At 35.9% G+C, this 21,946-nt stretch overlaps 1 protein-coding gene across 1 annotated transcript in view; it reads left to right on the top strand.

Annotated features, from left to right (window-relative positions):
- Nucleotides 1–21,946, top strand: part of LOC111050019 (venom dipeptidyl peptidase 4) — an 84,796-nt gene that overhangs the window by 1,260 nt on the left and 61,590 nt on the right. The gene's annotated exons all lie outside the window — the stretch shown is intronic.

Here is a 21,946-nt window from a genome sequence, read left to right on the forward strand (position 1 = left end):
GTATGTACTCGTATGATTCCAATAATGTTTATCTTGAATACTTGTTGCAGTATATTCATAATTATTTTTTAAATAGGTACCAGCCTTACAGTAGCGTAGCCTGGATTTTGAAATGGTGGGAGGGTTTCCCTCTATATACCTGGTGAAATTTGATGGAGGGATCATGGATTTTTGGGCCTTTTTTTGTGCACATGGTTTGTAACCTGGAACCCCCCCCCTTTGCTACGCCACTGCAGCTATACGGCTCAATGTACAATTACTTTCTAAGGTTTAAGGTACTTGTAGCTTCATTAGGAGAAGACTATTTTCAATACTTGAACTTTAAAGTTAAATAACGATGGCCTTATCTGTAGAGACAATAATTATTATATAAATATGTGTTGGGATGAGCTGTAACTTGAACATTCAGATAGAGTTGCATTGGTGTGTGAACCCTCTTAGACTATACCTATTATTTTTATACCCTCTTATTGGTTAGTTTGTTGTGATCTATCTTACTGAACTCCTATTGGCTGTCGCCATGACGACGAAATTTCCCCTATTTTATTGTTTAGCAACAATTCTCTCATACAATTCGCATTGGCTGTAATTGAATGATGACAGTCCAATGTTATCATGTATTGAAATCTGATTACAAAAATTGTGATTTGTAGCCGAATGATATCTAACCACTTTTTTTATTTGCACTTTCGATATTATCCTTCTATATCCTCAAAAAGAACAGAAGAATGAGTGAATTTCGTTGGCCAAAGAACTTGGTCTGTATAATAGTGTGAGGAATCAAACCAGAATTCAAGTCGAAGTTCAAAATTTGTAGTCGATTGGTTAAAACTTTCGTCAGTTATTGTAAAGCAATTAAGTCAAAACTATGAAACTTCGCTTCGCTCGTTCAATTAATCATGCATCTTATTATTTGAGGCTTTGAGGAATCGCAGTACCGCAGAAGAATGATGTATTCCTGTTACCTGTTAAAAGGTGCTTTAGCAATAATTCCTTGAAGCTGCATCCATTCTTTTCAAGTTTAAGGGTTCCAAGATAAGCAGTACAAATGCGAATACCTTGGTCGTTGCATACCGCATATCCTTTAGTCTTAGAGATGCTTTCTGACTGAATCTGGGCTCATTTATTATTGCCAACTCGAACGGAATGCTCCCGCCTCGTTTCCACAAAGAACAATAATTCCAAGCCTTCAACTTGTTTATGGCCTCACCTTGAACTTCAATGTAAATCTCTGGCTGGTTTACGCTTTTCTCGCTGTAAAAGGATGCTTTCTGAGATGAAGCGCACAGATTAGCTAAATCAGAACTGTTCTTGTTTTCTTTCTTATGCTTACAGAGTTCTGCATCCACATCCACAGCTGTAATGCTTTTTTACAAGGTACTTGAATTAGCGGAATGATCACAATCCTGTGTTGAGTGTTCTCACTTCTTAGACAAAAGGTAAATTGTTTAGAGTATTGCAGCAAAAGAATGCAGTAGTTGTACATTCTAGCTTATTTTTTATGTATTGTTTAATTTATGTCTTGATTTTAGAGGAATCTTGCTGAACATTGCTGAACCTTCAATAAATTTTAACGTTTATAGCCACAAAAGTAGGATATTCTTTGATATATTGTGAGAGAAATGAGTGTATTTCACGCAAATTGCAGTGATAATTGGTTCGAATTTACTTTGAAATAGATATGACTTCATTAATGCATTTTATTATTTGAGGTTTGTGAAAAAGACAGTGGCGTGCAGAAGCCAGTGGCGTATCCAGAGAAAAATGTTGGGGGATCATAACATTGGAGTACATAGATTTACCTAAACTTTGAGGGTGACACCGGGGAGTGTGGAGTGTATGGAATACCCCCCACCAAAGGGGGGGTCCAGGCCCCCCCCCGGAAAATTTTGAGATTGTACCTTCAGTTTGGTGCGATTTCACGCAATTTCGACTTGGAAACAAACATTCCATTCAAATTTGTTTGGTGATCAGTAGGCCACTTATTACTTCTATTTTTCATTCAAAATTTCTTAGGCCTATGGGTTTTTGATTAAATAGAAAATAGAATTGTATTATTCATTCAATTGTTAAAAAAACGATTTTGTAGAAGACCTACTCATTATTAGATAACAAGCTAGAATGCTTAAATTTTGGCTCCAATAATGCACTTCTCAATCAACTTTATAGGCTTAGTTTTACTTGATTAACACTTTTTCAAATTACATAATTTTACTTGAGTGTACAAACTTACATTGTTTATATGGGGGGGGGGATATCAATATGTTATATAACAATATTGTTATATATTAGGGGATGTGTCCCTCCTGCCCACGGTAGAAACTACGCACGTACATCATTTCTGTGAAATTTTCGGGGGTACTCTAGAAGAAGCTGCTGGAGCTTTGTTTAAAGATATGCATGACACTTAATGAACTTTAATCAACTAGAGCAATAAAATATATATTGAATTTCTTCAAAATAATAGATGGTAAAAAGTGAACTAACTTTGAAGTGCTATCTGTAGTTTCTCTATCCACTGCTATCTAGTCCCTACGCACTAGGACTAGACCACACACTGTCTTTAAGTAGCTCATTATTATTATCATTGCTACTGCAGTGCTATTCTCTCATCTCTTAAAATTATTTTTCTCGACTTACATAGTACAACTAGCCGTCAGGCTCGCTTCGCTCGCCATATCCGTCTAGCCAGGGGGCTCCGCCCCCTGGGCCCCCGACTGGATCGTCCAAAAATGAGATCAGCGGGCTCGCTTCGCTCGCCTGCATTTTTTCATTTGAGCATTCTTCATTCCATCAGAAAGTCGAAGTACTGAGAAAACGCAGAAAAACTGAGAAAAACGCTGATTTTGGGCGTATCTTTAATGAAGTCACTTCATCACAAAATTTTTAAACCCTAGCTAAACCTCTGTAGGACCAAATTTGAAAATTGTAATTTGAAACTTGATGAAATAACTGCTGAGAAAACGCAAAAAACGCAAATTTTGGGTGTATCTTTGGCGTTATTTCAAATTCCTTCTAACACAACATTATTACACCCAAACTGAGCTTCTGTAGTAAATTTGAACAATTTCTGTTCATTTGTTCTCGATGAATCTGAGAAAAAGCAAAAAAAAAACGCTAATTTTGGGCGTATCTTTGACGTTATTGCAAATTCCTTCTAACACAACCTTATTACACCCTAGCTGAGCTTCTGTACTAAATTTGAACATTTTCTGTTCATTTGTTCTCGATAAAACTGAGAAAACGCTAAAAAAACGCTGGAAAAACGCAGATTTCGGCGTATCTTTAGGATTTTTTTCAAATCCGTTCTTAGTGCTCCTCTAAAGGGCCAACTGAACATACCTACCACTACCAAATTTGAACGTTTTTGGTCCAGTAGATTTTTAGTTCTGCGAGTGAGTGAGTCAGTGAGTCAGCCAGTGAGTGGATGCCATTTCGCTTTTATATATATAGATATAATGAAAATATGGCATTAGATGCTAATTTTTGAGGCTGATCCAGCCACAAAAGAATTCAGGTCCCTTTTCGGGGGGGGGGATACATCCCCATAAACGCCCTGGATACATCCCCCTGGATACGCCACTGCAACCAGCATTGATTTATATGAAATCGAGGATCAATAATATTGTGACTAAATCCGCAGCCCGCTATAGGAATAGTGACTTGTTGTCAAGTGTCCTGACGTAAGTCAAGTACCTATATACCAATTCTTCAATATAATATACTATATACTATACACATAGACTTCATAGAAATTTCCAAAAATGAAATTCGCTGTACTTGTGATTCTAGTGAGAGTATGATACAGTAGTTAATGTACACACACACACATACATAATCAAGTGCCTCTGAGCCCCATCCACTCCTACATCCTACTGTTTGTTGTGTTGAATATAAATGCGAGCCTACTACTGTTGCCTTCTTCTAAATCCAAAGTAATGGTTTTGTTCGATCTCCAGGCATAAGCTATCTTCTGCTAAGTCTAAAACTGCTGGTAAGCAAGAATTCGAACGTGAAAGCGTGGATCTAGTTTTGAGATCTCTCAGTTGCCTCCTGGTCTAGACAGGAAAGGTACCAGCCCAATTAGGAGTCGCTTTATCCTTCCAATCATCTGGAAAACAATGTCTGTCCGATTTACTCGCTACTCGCGCTGAGCCCCTCTCTACCCCTCTGCACCCTCAAGGCTCAATGTATCTTTGCCAGAGAGATTTATTGCGCTGAAGACCCTCTTCTCTTTCTCCTTTAATATAAGATTGTTCTTATACGGTACGAATAGCTCCATCTCATATCCCATCAAGCAACAAACTATATCGGATGCTGCAATAAAACGTTTCTAATAAGGCATTTTCTTTGTTTCAAATCCATATTTATTACAACCTTTTCTTTATCCATCACGAACACTGTTACTTGAAGGTGCGTCCTTATTAATCATTCCACACTAGATTGATAGATAGATAGAAGATAGAAAATGCCTTTATTCAATATAAATAAAAATAATAAGACTACAATCATGTTACAAAATAACAATTAAAAATTATATAATTAAGATAATGATTGTGCTAAATAAAAACATGAGACAAAAAACTTGACATAACCATAAAGGTTGTCTGCCAGAGTTGGTAGGCCTATTCTACAAAAACAAAAGAAATTCGAAATTTTGTGAAAACAATTATCATTGGAAACCAAATAAAGAAAAAAATAAATAAATAAAGAACCTGCTACATAAAGAACAAATAAATCAATAAAGCTGAACAAAATGAAATAAATACTACTATAATGCCTCAGTAATTTTCCTTTTTATATTTAATAATTAAACTCCCTAATCATTTCATTTCTAATACTAACTGCCCTTTCCACATATCGCGCTAAGAGTCAAACAATAGATTGAAAGTGATCTATTAAAAAATCAGGTTTACTTAGGATACTAATATGACTCTCTATTTCCTGTGAGTGTTTTTGTCGAATCATCCTACAGGTTATCTTGAAAAGCACTGTACCGACTCTACTCACTTTTTCTGCTAAGGAAAGAGAGAGAGAAAAACTGTAGGCCTGCTTAACGGTGGGATCTATGTGGGCACAAAGCTCGATGTCGCGGTAGCAGATTACTGGCTGTTCTCTCGTCAGTTGGTGTTGGATTTTTCTTTTTTTGACGTAATTACAAATATCAAAAACCAGTCTCGGTCTCCTGGTGGCTGTGCTTTGGACCAATTAGTAGACGAGACGAGCCAACAAGCAGGAGACAACACACGATTCTCTTCTACTGCTGTCCAACTGACTGACTGACTGCATGCAACGGCCGGCCAGATTATCAAACCAAGCAAGGGACGAGTCTCAACTCGTGACCACCATTCAGCTGTCCGCGTCTCAGTCGAAAGTCTTTGAGTCACCGACCACTCGACACATGCAAAGTCTGTCCGAACGCATTCACAGCTACCTTTCCAGATGAGATTAGGTGAATAATAGTCAATGTCCAAGCTCCTAAGCCCGTGCTCACCACGTTCATCTCAACGTCACGACTCCCAGCTTACCCGCACTTGGACTTGTAATCGATAACAACATTAACAGACTCGCCGTTTGAATCGTTCGTGTAGCAGAACTTGTTCACAATGTTTTTGACATTCTCCTTCTTCTGGTGGGTTTCCAGTTGAGTGGGCACTTGGTATGTGATGAAAATTACCTCGGCATACTCGAAATAATCTGTATTGCTTATTCAGTTCATAGTTAAAGGATGGAATCAAAATCAGATCGATATCTTTATTTGAAGCCGAGATATATCTGTTTTAAGAAACCCTTACAGTTCCGAAATTCGGTGGGTTCCTGGGGGAGAAGCAAGTGGTGTAACGATGGGGACTCTTCGTCGGTTCCAGGGTATGTACTGTGTAATTGAGCTTTCCCCTAGTTTGTTGCCCGAAACCCTGTTTCTTTGACCTCAATGACTGGGCTACATTGCAGGGATAACAAGCCGTGGTTGTGCGAAATTAGGGACTTGACTTTCTTGTAGTAATAATACTTTACTTTTGTTGCCTGTAATGATGGGAAGTGGAACATTATGATAATTCATTGTAAGAAGAGAATTAAATTCTATGGTATGCAATTGTACATCAGCATCCTGTCACCCTGAAATCTTGATTCTCCTGATAGAGAGGAATATTATAAATAGGTAGTATAAATATTGATTGTTCAGGTAGTTGTAGTGCTGTAGATGTAGCTTGAAAAAATACGAATAGTCTTTCAACTGGTGAAGAGAACTGCTAACCTCATGCCATGCTTATAACCAATGCGCAACATAAAAACATATAAACATAGAAACATTTAAACATTTGAACATTTGAACATTTAAACATTTAAACATTTAACATTTAAACATTTAAACATTTAAACATTTAACATTTAAACATTTAAACATTTAAACATTTAAACATTTAAACATTTAAACATTTAAACATTTAAACATTTAAACATTTAACATTTAAACATTTAACATTTAAACATTTAAACATTTAAACATTTAAACATTTAAACATTTAAACATTTAAACATTTAAACATTTAAACATTTAAACATTTAAACATTTAAACATTTAAACATTTAAACATTTAAACATTTAAACATTTAAACATTTAAACATTTAAACATTTAAACATTTAAACATTTAAACATTTAAACATTTAAACATTTAAACATTTAAACATTTAAACATTTAAACATTTAAACATTTAAACATTTAAACATTTAAACATTAAACATTTAAACATTTAAACATTTAAACATTTAAACATTTAAACATTTAAACATTTAAACATTTAAACATTTAAACATTTAACATTTAAACATTTAAACATTAACATTTAAACATTTTATGAATAATTCTATAGTCTGATTTTTACGGTAATATTGGCGTATGACGGAGGCTCCTTTTTCCTTTTATATTATCCTTGAAAAGCAAAATTTCCAAAAACCTTGTATATACGTCGACGCGAAATTTAAAAAGGAACATTCCTGTCAATTTTCATGAAAATCTATTACCGCGTTTCGCCGTAAATGCTCAACATATAAACATTAAGAAAATTCCAAACCGTCGACTTGAATCTTAAACCTCACTACGCTCGGTCAATTAATGTATTTTTTAAATAAAAAATTAAGGACTTTTCCTTAAAAACTGTATTTTCATTGGGATAAGAAAAATACCTACTGTACATAAAAGACTGCAGAAATGCTTCTGACGACTTGGAAGTGTCCTCATTTTCTTTGGAGAGGTGAAATGCATCTCTTGAGGAAACCCCTTGTACACAGAGCGACAAATTGTCACTTCAGATCTCTTATCCTCCCACAACACAAGTTTTGTTGTCTCTTCAAAAGTCTCAAAGGAGTAACTTCTTACTTGAAAGACCTGAGACCTGGAATACGATCTTAAATTGGCAAGCGATCATTGCATTCAACTATTTTTGTTAAGGACTAATAAAAATCAGAGTGAAAACCAATATTATTCTTGTATAAAAACTGATGGCCGTTGGAAAGTCAGAATAAGAATCAACAGACCAAATCATGAAGATTGATTATATCACCAATTAGTTTTTATAGCTAATAAGCTTCATTATAAAATATTTCCACTAGTAACCTTTAATCGTATTTTCCAATTAGAAGTTAGTTAAAGTACCAGTACCAAATTTTCATTATTCTAAGCGATTCCGAGACTTGAAAATCAATATTTCAACTGGACACGACTTATTCAGTCTGACTCTTTTCAAACCAATAACTCATTTATATATTATTGTCCAACAAAGATTATTCGATTGGAACACCCAAGAATGATTGGAAAACATATAAAGCACATGATTCATAACATGAATAGAATATTTTATTTCACATCATAACCTTTCACCTTTTTATTGCCCAGATTCATTGAAAAGTTATGAACATAATCCTTTTCATGTTGACGAGCATCAGAAAAGTCATAAGACCTTTCAGGTTATTTCGATGTTATCAAGGTTGGTCACGTTTATGATTTTTGATGTCTTTTATTTTTCCATCTGCGTATCACTCTCTCTTTCTTATTCGTTCAGTTTTCTATCTCCTTTCAACCAATTCTCAGACATCTTTGCTTATCACCGTAGAACAAGGGCATTAAAAAGTTTTGTTTTTCAAAGTCCGAGAGCTTAAAACAGGCTGTTAAGTCATCTGTGGAACGCTCCAACATTCTAAGATTGTTTAACACGATTATCGTTTTGATGAATGTCTGGGATGGGATTTCGAGAAAAGAGAAGAAAGATGGTAGTGGGGAATATAAAGTATGTGAAAAGAACTTATAGAGTGGTTCTGAAGAGAGATGGAGAAGTGGTTATTCGATACTGAAAAGAGAGAGAGAGTGTGTGTGAGAGAGAGGAGCAGACAGTGAGCGAGTGAGCAGACAGCCTGCTGGTGATTCGAGCCATCGACTTCTGTGGCCGTAGAAAGGAAGCTGCAGAGGGCTTATAGGCTTATTGGTGGGTCCTCCTCATAACTATCTTCCTACATGGTCATAGTTCACAAGCTTTAAAAAATTAATTTCGTAGTAAATGAGAATGTTGAGCGTTCAAATAGGAAGTTCAGACACATTATGAGCAGAAACTGAAATGTGGGTAATGTGATGTGCAATGACATGTGTGTTCACGTATGAAGAAACTTGAGAAATACATTAAAAAGTATACTTTTAGATTCAAGAAACTCATTCGTGTCTTTTCAGCTCCACTAGTGAATAACTTTACCAATTTATTTCTTAGCCTTCCTACAAATTATTAAGACGAGTATAAGTATAATTCTAATGACCTTCTGCAGCTAGCGTGGAAAAGTATGCTCACTTTGACATTCAGCCTGAGAAATACTATCGAGTATTCGAATAAAAATGAAATAAATATTGGAGGAGAATAATCCTAAGAAGATTATAATACGCTGGACCATCCAGTCTTCACGGAGTGAATCCTCACATCCCCACCCCACGTGAATGCTCATTTTCAAAGTATAACCACATTATACTTCTTTCTGGAAATGGTCGATATGACACCTGGATATTTTTACTGTCTTCGCGTGTGAATTTCATAAACTCCAGTATCATCGCTTCAACCACAAAGTAATGAACAACTATTAACTTTTTGGTTGGGGCTAGTGGGCTACTCTTAATTTATTATCAAGAAATAAAAGTAAAACATAGAGAATCCAGGTACTCTTTTTAAAGAAAAATGTACTCACAATCTCTTTTAACATTGATGCCATTTCCAAGTAGTTTGAACTTATTCTTTATTTTTATTTTTTGATAATTAACAACTAGTTTGTGTAATGAGTAGCCTTATAAGTACTTCTTTATTTCGGGCGTCAACCCATCTGGCTCATAACGTTTCGGTTCTCTTGATAATCCGCAACTATTTCAGATTTCTTTAATCAATAATTAGGGATTTAATTGAATTGATTTGAAGTTTTCCATTAAAAAGTTGGAAACTTTAAGCTGCATGCTATCGATTTATTGTGGTGCACACCCATTCGATAAGGTCTCAAAATCTATTTCGTTTATTCGGTAGATTGATTATTCTATGAGTTATGTAGATTATTAATATTAATTAAATTAGGTAGTTAATTTTTATTCAGATAAATTATAAAGTACTGAATTGTATTTACTCTAATAATAGTATATTATTTATTGCTGCCTTATATTATTTGCTGTAAATTATTATTTATTTATTTCTTTAATTAAATATTTATATTGAATTAAAAAATATATATTTATTCAATTTATATTTAAATACTTATTTTGTAGTAGGCTATATTCATTTGCCTTATTATTCGCTGAACAGTCCTTTTTTGGTTATTGAAGATGAGTGTATTGTAGTGTAGTGTATTGTAGTGTAGTGTATTGTAGTGTAGTGTAGTGTAGTGTAGTGTAGTGTAGTGTAGTGTAGTGTAGTGTAGTGTAGTGTAGTCTATCTACTCCATTATACTTAATAACCTCATCTCATACTAACAAACTTGATCTAATACTTGAGACATTTTAAGGGAGAAGAACGAGTAAAATGCGCTGTGATCAACTTATCTGTTGTTGAGAGGTGGAGAATTCCAGTGTTTAGGGCTAGAGGTACTCTAAAGTATCAAGCCCATTAGTCGCAGCCTTGTTAATGGTTAGTTGGGTTTTACGCTCATTTATCGCTTTACGGAGGCCTCGTTCCGTGTTGACTGATCCAACACAAACTCTCAGAGAAAAACAAAGACAGCGACAGCTCACTTTCCAGACACCTCACCTCTCAGAAGGTTCTTCGTTTTTTTGGCGACGACGCTTTTCTGATTCATCATAATCATCCATGTTCCTTGTCCTTTGTTGGCTGATAAGGAGGTATGGTTGGATGGGGGGTAGGAGATAAATTTTCCTGAATTTTGGATGGGGGAAGCACACACCTGCATCAAAGAAGCAATTATGTGTAACATGGAATTAGAGAAAGTGATATGAGTGCTTCTTTGTTACTACTCCTGCTTCATGAATTCATCTCCAATCATATTGGAATTGCAATTCTTCAGTAACTACTGTACGCCCAATAATTACAATTCTAGTTTTCCAATAATAAAGTAACATAATCGTGATCATTTTGAAATATAGGTATAAAACAAGCTTTTCTACTCAGCTTTGACCATTTGAAATCTCAATCAAACTAGTTGAATATCAGTGAGATTCAGTTCGATTGAACCAAATTAATATCGAGATAATTGATTTCTGAAAACTCAATTTTTTTTTTATTTCATAATTTTTTTCTTTTACAGAATTTCGATTCGTTCAGAAGTTCTCTCCTATGTTTCATATTGTCTAAATATCACTTCGTTTACTTAATTATCTATATTGGCCACTGTTCGAAGGAAAAGAGTTGATGATTCACCTATTCAATTCAATATTAGAGACGAGTGAAATTCCAACAACTTGGTCAAGGCTTAAAATATTCTTGCTGTTTAAGAAGGGCTGTAAACTGGATCCCAAGAACTACAGAGGTATAGCGATTGCGAATTGTATCCTCAAACTTTTCACGGCATAATAACGGACAGATTGGCACTGTGGGCGGATGAGTGCGGAATGATGGAGGAGAGTCAGTCGGGATTCCGTAAAGGTCGTTCATGCGTTGACAATATTTTTGTACTGGATACAATAGTTAAATATTATATGCAATTTAAAAAAAGGAAAGTATACGCAATTTTCATTGATTATGAATCGGCATTCGACTCCGTCCCTCATGATCGCCTTTGGCAGAAATTGAGAGCACTTGGCATAAGTAGGAGAATTATTAACATCTTTCAAAACCTGTATTGTAACTTGACTTTAGTAGTTGAAAATAGGTCCAAAGGGGTTTATTCTGAGCCAATAGCAATGACTAGAGGCGTGTTGCAGGGAGACCCTGCCAGTCCCCTCCTCTTCGCCCTCTACACATCAGGTATAGAGTCGTTTTTTAGAGAGAGAGGATTGCATGGCCTGAATCTTGACGGCGACAATGATGTGTTAATGCTGCAATACGCCGATGACATAGTCATTCTGGCTGATAGCATTTCAGACGTGCGAAATAAATTGAAATGTTTGGACCAATACAGTGCAGGAGTCTCAAGGTGAATGCTAACAAAACCAAAATACTGACTTTCCATAGAGGTCGATTAAGCAAATGCCATAAATCCAGTTTCAAGCTCGGGGAGGAGAAAATAGAAATGTGTAGCCAGTATAATTATTTAGGAGTTATATTTCAATCTTCAGGAAGATATACAGAGATGTTAAGACGATCAATAAGTAGGGCTAAAGCGGAATCAACAGTGGCGATTAATGTTTTGTCTAGAGTCAGATCAGAGAAATGGATAGAAAAGATGAAGTTGTTTGATACCGTTGTCATCCCATCCTGCCTATATGGTTCAGAGGTTTGGGGTTTGGGTTATGAAGAAGCAATAGAGAAAGCACAGTTATTCTTCTTGAAACGTCTGCTGCTGCTGATCCGGTCGACGCCGAGTTGGAGTGTCAGATTGGAGACTGGTAGGCCGAAACTCAAGTTTCATGTCTTTAAAAGATGCCTGTCATGGTTGATCAAAGTTGTAAACATGGCAGAGTCTAGGTACCCTCATGTGTGTTATCGACTTCTATTAAAAACAAACTTCGAAAGTAATTGGATGTCTTATATGAAGAGGGAGTTGGAAACTGTTCAGTTTCGGGATTTATGGACGGAATATGGATTTGATGCAGTGGATCTGCTTAACAACAGAAATAGAATACTGGAAGCGTATTCGGGGAGGATGATAGAGGAGGATAGATGTAGGTCTGACAATTCTCAGATGTCTCCTTTGTATGGAATGTTCAATCCTGATTCGGTACTGGGAGAACAGCTTACTTTTCAGCTGCCAATTCGAATGATTAGATGCGTAACACAATTGAGATTATCGGCAAAAAGTACATTCATTCAAGTTAATGGTAACAGGTATCAAGTTGAGCCACAGAGAATATGCCCCGCTTGTGAATCACACTTAGAAACAATTCTGCATTTCTTCTTGTTTGTCCCTCTTATGAAGACCTCAGGATTCAATACATTGCGCCTCATGTTCATAACATAGTTCAAAACGTTGATAAAATAATGGTTTTATTATCTAATTTTAATGTTGAGAAAATTGAACATGTTTATCAATATACTACTAAGGCACTGGCTAGGAGGGATACTATGGTCTCTGAAATCGTAAGGGCTACATAACCAATAACGATTCTTTTCGATGGAAATATTTTAAAATGGTTTTTGTTAATTGAGTGGGTTCTTTTTATTGAAAGTGAAGTCTGTAAACTAATTGAATTAGATAAGTTAAGTTTTTTGAGTTAAGTGGATTTGTTGAATGTATTAAATTTATTGGATTTGCTGATCTTGGTGAATGTATTTAAGTTACTGAGTTGTTTGAATATGTTGAATCTATTTATATTATTGATTAGGAATTACCTTGTACCTTCTAATTTGAGCTTGTTAAATGTTAGCAATTCATAGTAATACTGTTTATTGATTGTAATGTAGGTACTTCCATTGTGCGTGGTTGTATACAGATTTATAATTGGATCTTGTTATTGTTTGATCTGCTGCCAAACATTTTTTTCATGTTGTTTAATTTAGTCATTGTTAGAATTTCTTATACTCAACTCATTTGTATGGTTATACCGTGTACAAATAAAATGATTTATTATTATTATTATTATATATTGGCCACTGACGATAGGACAAGTGAGTCGACCATTTATGAATGGACGTGTCTTCGATCGAAAAAGACATTCACGCCAAAGGCTTCGAACAAAAAATCTGGTGTGCACTCACACAACTTTCCTTGCCGTTATGAAAATTGATCACCTGACGCTAGTGTTCCCGCGCATCTCAAGTCTACTATTCAGTGATTTGAGCCAGCTGGTGACAGGGTAATAACGCTGGAGACACACATAAGGTCTGCTATCTCTTCATAGTGAATGATTTATAGAATCAACAATAATTTGCAATTGAATAATCACATTTTCTCGAATTAAAGCTTATTTTCAATTTTAGGTGAAAATGTTACTGAACATTAATTGTAGAGATTTTCTTGCTCAATCTACTCCACTTGATTTTTTTTGTTTCAATTGTATCTGAAGCCTGATAATTGGGATTCTATCTGCATTGATGGGGCGGAGTTCCTGAAATTTTTACAGATATGGGACTTGTGGCAGTTGATAGAGCTTATCGATGAATATTTTAGGTATGAATTTGATCAAAATCGTTGGAGCCGTTTCCGAGAAAATCACGAAAAACCCTGTTTTTGACAACATTTTCGCCATTTCAGCCGCCATCTTGAATTGCATTTGATCTAAATTGTTCGTGTCGGATCCTTATAGTGAAAAGACATTAAGTTCCAAATTTCCTTTAAGTCATCCCTTTAATTGGGAGATGAGATATCGTGTACACAGACGCACATACACTCATACACACACACACACACACACACACACACACACACACACACACACACACCACACACACACACACACACACACACACACACACAACACACACACACACACACATACAGACCAATACCCAAAAACCAGTTTTTGGACTCAGGGGACCTTCAAACGTATAGAAATTTAGAAATTGGGGTACCTTAATTTTTTTCGGAAAGCAATACAGATTATAATGATACAAAAATAATTAATTTAACCTCAAATAGAGCAACGGAGAAAAAAAATTATGCTCGAAGCCTCTCGCTGATGACACAACATGCATAACGAGTATGAGTGTACACACATGTTCAATCCACTTTTCCTGTCATTAGTGGCCATCCTAAGTTTACAGCCGTCCGGACAATGTGATCATGAACCAAAAACTCAAGTTTTCCAGCTAATAAATTTATCCTTGGTGACATCCATGTGTATGATTGATGAGGTCTTCATCAGGAATGTCGGATGACCACATCATGTGACACATACACTGAAATTTGCTTGGTTATCTTTTTCCTTTTATCACTATCCAATTTTCCATGTATTCAATCATTTATTCCATTATTTCGACATAGAAAATGATTATTCCATATTCAACTGCTTCATTATTGTTTTCTATACAACACTTATGAGGGCGTTCCGTCATATTCTTCCTTCACCAGGAGTTGTTCCTAGAAATAAACATAACAATATAGAATTTACAGCCGACATTTGTTGAACGTTTCTGAGACGAGAAAATTGTCTATATAGGTATGTTATGATGATGCTTCCGATGTACTGATACTTATAGTGTACTTGGAAGTTCATTTCGTGGTTCACAGAGTGGAGAATATCCAGCCAGCACATTGCGCTGCTTTGAGAAGTTGGCGCATCACGAAGTTTCTGCTTCATAAAGCACCAAGTCCGAGTGAGAGCAGAGAGCGGATGGCATCTGGATCACGAACAAGTGAACGACGCTCCGTGTCCGCTCTGGCAGAGCAGAGCAGACAACAGCACGCTTCCAGCTATCTATCTCTTATCGAACTCTTTCCCTTCTGATCTCGCCTTCCTTTTTGGTCTTAGCAAAAGCGCTCGATGTAACGACGAACGGTACAACACGGCCAGCCAGTCAGAGGAGAGGTCGGCTTTTGCCATTGCGCCACTGCCGCTGCCATCGCCGCCGCCACTTCTTTACTCATCGCATATCGTTCATACGATCCGGCTCACAACCAATAATATTCTTAATTAACTCTCCTATTACTGATCAATGATGAATCTTGGAATGCATTCTTCATACATTAGAAAAGATGAGGCTAAGCTGAAGAGTCAAACAAATGAAACATTATGATGATAAACACAACACATGTTGTTCGATAAAACGAGTTGAAATTGTTACAATCAATTGAATAAGGAAAATAAGAAAGATTTCGAGAAAATAATAACAGTTGCACTTTCGTATTTCTGATCAATGCTGGATCTTGGAATACATTCTTCATGCATTCGAGAGGATGAGGCTTGCTTGGCTGGAGAGCCAAATAAATTGAACATATATTATGATGAACACAACACATGTTGTTCGATAAAACGAGTTGAAATTGTAACAATCACTTATTAATTGAATGAGGAAGATTATTAAAAAGATTTCGAGAAAATAGTAACAGTTGTAAGATCATGTTCAATTTCTAGTAGAATAAAAGCGAGCATGCAGAATTAATAGCGTGAATGAACCATATGCCACATCACAAAAAGATGAAAATGATGTACTGTAGTTTTCAAAATTATGGATCTTTTTGTTGTGCTATTGCGTGTGTACTTTCGGGATTGTGGTGAGAGATGAGTGGACCCACAGTTATAGGTGGAATCCGAACTCAAGGGATTTTACAGCTCACAGCTGCCCACTAGCAGAACTGATTCGGACAGACAGATATCGGGAGAACAGATGACAGCGGATAAGACGGGTACCATTCTCCTACTGTCTTTATTGGGACATATTTTCAACTCAACAGTAAGATGTACCAGCATCCATGTTTCCACTCACAGTACAGCCTAACATTCTAATCCAGAATGTACAATTTCGAAAATACAGAATTTCTAGAGTACAATATCATTCTAAGTAATATCATTCAAGTCCTCTTGATAAGGATAGAGAGAACTTCTCCTACTGCATTTTTTGAAACAATTTTCCAACAATGTATCAGCATCCATCTTTCCACCCACAGTCCAACATTCTAATTTCGAATGTAAAATTTTGTAATTAATTTAGAGTACAATTTCTTTCCAAGTACTGATATCCTCTTGATACGGATAGTTCACCACTTCTAAAAATATACTCACGAATCATGAACTTAAAATTTCACCAAGTAACTCATTTCGTAATATCTCTCCCATGCGCTAAACATTATTTAAAAGTCATATTAACTTCAAATTATTAGAGAATGTGAGTTCTAAGACAGACAGCTTTTCTATCCTACTTAGCAGTTACTCTATTCCTTCAACAAGTTTTATTGCTCAAAATACGACTCTTCTAATTATATTGATTGCAGCTCATGAGTTATGTATCGAGCGGAGTGAAAGGTTTTCAGTCACAACCTGCTGTAGTCAGCAATAAACTTTTGTAAATTCATTTCTCAACAGCATGTTGAAAGTTCGTTGACTTTTGTTGTAGTATTTATTTGTTTTTTGAATTCAATCTGCCAACAACATGGAGAAGAGGTTCTTATTCTGAGAAATTTTCTCCATATTTAATCTGGGGAATTAAGCAGTAGGTACTCATCTACTCACTCATCACGTTTACAGTTCATACCAGCTTCATAGAAAAACTTGATTATTCAAATCTGATTAGTCAAAGCAATTTTTCCATTTAATTTGGTAGAAACCCATCTGAATTAAATAGAAAGTTATTATAGATTGATATTGATATTTTCAAGGAGTGGGGGGACTTCCTAGAGGCCTCCGGGAGGAAATGATGAATGAGAAAACAGAAACAAACAAATTACAATAAAATGGAATGAATATGAGAGTTCGATGACAAAAAATAAAAAATAAGGTGTCTTTCAATAAACTATATTTAGCCTAATGGTGTCGGAACTTCAACTCCAATTCATTTTTGTATCTGTAAAACTGAATATTTATTCTTAATCTGTAATATTTATTCTGTAAGTCGTCGGTTCAAAACAAATAACTGACGTATAATTTGGTAGGACAAATATCATTACACATTACATAAAACTGTGGATCGCGTGAAAAATTCAATCTACATAGAGTTTTAAAGATAATAATACTATGTAATTTTGAACCAGCTCTCCATCTATTTTGAAATATTGCAATCTTATTTGTGGTGAAGACGGATTCACATTTTCTAGCTCTTCGCTCTGTTGAACTCACACTGTACGGTTCCTCTCAAACTTTTACAAGGAAAAGTTCACGATACGAATAAATTGCCAGCGTGCCTATTATTGAAGCATGACTGGTCACCAGCAGCGCCTTTCAAAGGCGGCGGTTGCCGTTTCCACCTCAATGCCTCGATCGTTTTTCGGGATTAAACCCGGGTTTTCGACGTTCTCGTATATGAAGTCGTTCATTTCGGGATGAAAAGGCGGAGGACGAGATCAAGGAGGATGCGAAGGCCGAGAATCGAATCCGTTGGAGGATATGATTAGGTAGTGATTGAGTGGTGAGGGAGGGTTGATGGGGGAGAGAGAGAGAGGAGGAGATTGAAGTGTGTAATTAGCGGGAGATGAGGTGGCCAGAGCGAGAGCGTCGTGACACGTCCCGGGGCCTTCACAAAGGGCGCCAAATGAGAACGCAGAGGCGAGAAGAAGAGAGGCAGCACCATGATTATCGTAATGATGTGGCAGGGTGAGGAGGGGGGTGGGCAACGCAGATGGTGAGCCAGCGTTTTTCTCTGTTCGGTGCTCAGCTCAGCAGTGAGTCCCCGCGGAGGGGGTCATCGGGCCAGAATAATGAAAGGCTCTTGGAGCCCCGGAGGCGATGATTAGCAGCTCATAGTTCTCCTACGAATCCTCCTCCTCCTCCTCACACAACTACTTCTTCTCATTCCTTAGTCGCATTCCAATCCGTGCACTTGTAATTCGACATTGTTCTAGGAACAGCGACACTCTTCGGCTCTCAACTGGAGGATAGAGAAATTAAAGCCCATCAGTCCTCATGCCTCGAGCCGCGTCGCGATCGTGGACAACTGCCATCGGATTTCACTAGTATACAACACTGTTTTGGAAGAACGCTTCAACATAAACATGAAACAAAATAAAAATAATTAAGTTTGTGGCATAAATATTGATGATGTGGAACTTTGTCATAATAAATATTGCAGAGACTTGAAATGTTGACAAAAATCCACTTTATTTTAATAAAAATCAATATTTTACAGGAGCTGTAACTTACAGCTGATGATGTGTGAGCACACACGAAAGCATGCTCCTGTAAAATATTAATTTTTATTAAAATAAAGTGGATTTTTGACAACATTTCAAGTCTCTTCAATTATGAAAATAACTGTTCTCTTATCCTACCATTTATTTGGTTTTTGTTCACAACCAAATTAATGTCAAATCATTATCAGTTTTGATGGAACCAAAGTTTTATGGTTCGATTTATATATTTTTCTCAATAGATTAATTAAATCCAGTATTCAAATATATTATAGGAGTGATTACTCTGATTTCTGGTGATTAGTAGCAATCTTGTAGCTGAATGATGTAGTATAAATTGAAACATAATTAATTTGAAGATATTCAAATTTAACCTCTCCATCTTCAAATGTTGTCACCAATTTATGTTTTCTGAGTAGAGTATTATGAATATCCTGTTCAAATTATTATAAATTATATAGAATTGACTATTCGTTTTAAACCCTCGCGAAAATATGTTCAATGTGTCGGAAGGGTTATGATTTCAATCTTATTATTGACAAATGTCAGGAAAAATTCAAGAAATTTGAAAAATTTATTTTTTAAGGGGGTGCATGATTTCTCTGTAAGTTTCATCAATTTTTTTATTTCAATTATTAATGGCATTACTGGCTTGTGGTAGGTTATTATTTCAAAAAAATCTTGAAGATTTTATCATGTCTGAGTTTTTATGAAATAAATGTTGAGGATTGAATCAACGTCAGCTATATAATTTATTTGAATTTAGTATCTACGGGTAAATTCTTTTTCAATTTTTCATAATAAACTTGACTTGACAAGTTGAAATTTTTCATAATTCATTACAATTTATTTCTAGATTCTATAATTGTGTATACTCGAATATCGAATTCTCAAGCTGAATCAGATAGCTGCTGAAATCAGATAAAATCTCCAAAAAAATATTTAGTAGTATTATTTTCCATCCGATCTAAAGAATGTCTTACGTATTTCTCATGTCCATCGAGATTGATTTATTGGATGGCTCGAATTTTTGTGATTCCATCGAATTACTAAAGGTAAACTTGTTCTGATTCAAAGATATTCTTGTCAGCGTACTATGTTATGCACCGAATATGGTGATTAAAATAAAGGTATGACACTCTATCTGCTTACTCGACAACTCATTTTTCAATCCTTTAAGACCTCTTCGTCTTTTTTCAATTCTCGTCTTTTGGTAAAAATAAAAATGGCGGAATAACCTTGTAAGTTTTGAATGTCGTGTGCCGTCTGAAGTAATTTTGATTCCATCTCATACAGCATACGAAAGAATACTTTTGATGGGCATAAATCATATAACTGCACATGTTAATGAAATGAATTATTGTAGAGAGCATAACTTACTACATTGATGACAATATAGAATAAAATAGTTTTGAAAGTATATAAATTTATCATTTGATATTAATTTTAGTAGAATCTAAAGTAATTTAAAAGTAAAATAAGAGTAACAGCCTCATAATGTGTTCGTTCTATAATCAGATTTGCTAAGTGCATTGGCGTCATAAAAGTTCTGAGCTTTTCAGTTTTATGAGGCGTATTCTCATTAACTTTTGCTGCTTAGATCATATCAGACCAAATGGGATGTTCAATGCTTTATGATGATAGCTATTCTGATCTATTCACACTTTATTGTCAAAATCTTTTTTATGCTGGAGCATTTTCCTTACTGCTTCACTGTCACGCACCGACAGTTTTGATTTTATAAAAAATCATGTCCACATGTTAGTTGTACAAAAAAGAACGATTCCTTTAGAGAAGTACGGATCCTTCAATAAAGCTACTTCTCTAAGTACATTTCATTTGTCCACTCTGTATGTAGGCCTAATCCTTTTTTGCTTTATAAAAATGAATAAAAAGAGTGGTCTGGCTGGCTCAGTTCTGGTGTCAGAGTTTTCAGATCGCACCTAATCAATGTCAGAGCCTCTCACATGAGGATTGTTTCTAAGGACTGATTTTAGACAGCTACGACCGACGGTTTCACGTGTCCATGTGTTACCCTAGAAACGGGAGTTACCCTAGAAAAAAACCTTGACCGGATGGGGATTTTAACCTGGGAGATGTGGTTTACAAATCAAGCTCTAAACCACAAGATTACGGCCTATACTTTTGATTAATGTAGAAAAATGAAATCACTCATCTTTTGCTTACACATTATCATTTTCGACTCTGTATTACTTTTAACAAAAAATGAGGTATAGATAACAGTTGCTTGATACTTGGCACACGTGCATTAGAAGAGAGTGCAGCAGATACTCAATGTGTTAATCGATACGTCTCAGGTTAGTTGGATGTTTTCAGATGAACCGGCGTGTAAACATTTGTTTTGAAAGTTTACAAATGGTCGGGTCGATTGGGACAGCTGGAGGGTGAAACCCAAGAAGACACCGCGCAGCTAGTGATTCATATCTCTCCGGCTGGTTATCTCTGAAATCCAGTTTGTGGATCTATGTTGGCTGTTGGGCTGTTGGCTGTCGAGTCTGCTGGCTAGGGCATCGCTATCTCCAACGCAAACCACCGCAGTCACAACTCGAAATATAAAACTTTTTATTCCGGTGATAAAACCAACCGATAGGATACTTTTATGAAATGAGAAATGATTATTGTATGAGCCAACGCTGGCCTCAGACCTGCCGACCAAACCATGCGGCTCTAGTAAACTAATTGCAAACCAACCAACCACAGCATCACAAAAGTCTTACAGAAAATGGAAACAGAAAACTCAATTTGATTGATAAATAATAACCGTAATCATTTCTCTTATCTAACGTCTTCATCGATCTTTGATCTCTGAGCATTTTTTGCGTTGACTGCCTGCAAAAGTCAGAAGTTATCACTAAATTCACAAAGCTACTCATGGAAAAAATTGTTGTTGAAATAAATAAAAACATTTTGTGGAATCGAAGAAAAATAATAGATATAGAATATCAGTGTTAGTCTCGTTTTAGAATACAACAGTTGTACTAGTTACTAGATATTTTTCCTTTGTCATTGCAATTCCAGTCAATGTTGAATATTATATCATGATCAATTTTTTATCATTTATTAAGAGTTCATTCTTAACGTGCATTCACCACGTCATAAATCATATCCCAATAGTGCGGGTGACATTTCCATCGGATACATTCAGATCTTATTCCAAAAGATTACAATCTCTCAATATTATAAGCTATATTTTACAGTTTAAAAATGGCTGTATGAAAGTTGCTGATTTATCTGGCAACAGTTTGAAATTGTTGATTCAAATTGGAGATTAAATGTTGTGTAGAAGAGAGTGTAGGTGTTGGTGCGTGCGTGGGTCGATGCCAGGGTGCGATGCAACATGTGCGTCACAAAATTATATTAGAGCGTGGGCCAGGAAGGTAAGCACAATCAAATTTTTGAAGCTTTCCAGCATCCATCCTGAATTTTCCCTTCAACTGAATGTCCTCACCTTTTTATCGGCTACACGAAAGCTTTTAATGTAATTTGATTCTCCTCTGCCTATTAATGGGCACTGTTTCTGGCGTTTGACTCCCACGTAACATGTTGTAATGGATAACGTTCTGACAAGTCCAGATTT

This window comes from Nilaparvata lugens, chromosome 3 (genome assembly GCF_014356525.2).
Source record: "Nilaparvata lugens isolate BPH chromosome 3, ASM1435652v1, whole genome shotgun sequence".
NCBI lineage: Eukaryota > Metazoa > Arthropoda > Insecta > Hemiptera > Delphacidae > Nilaparvata > Nilaparvata lugens.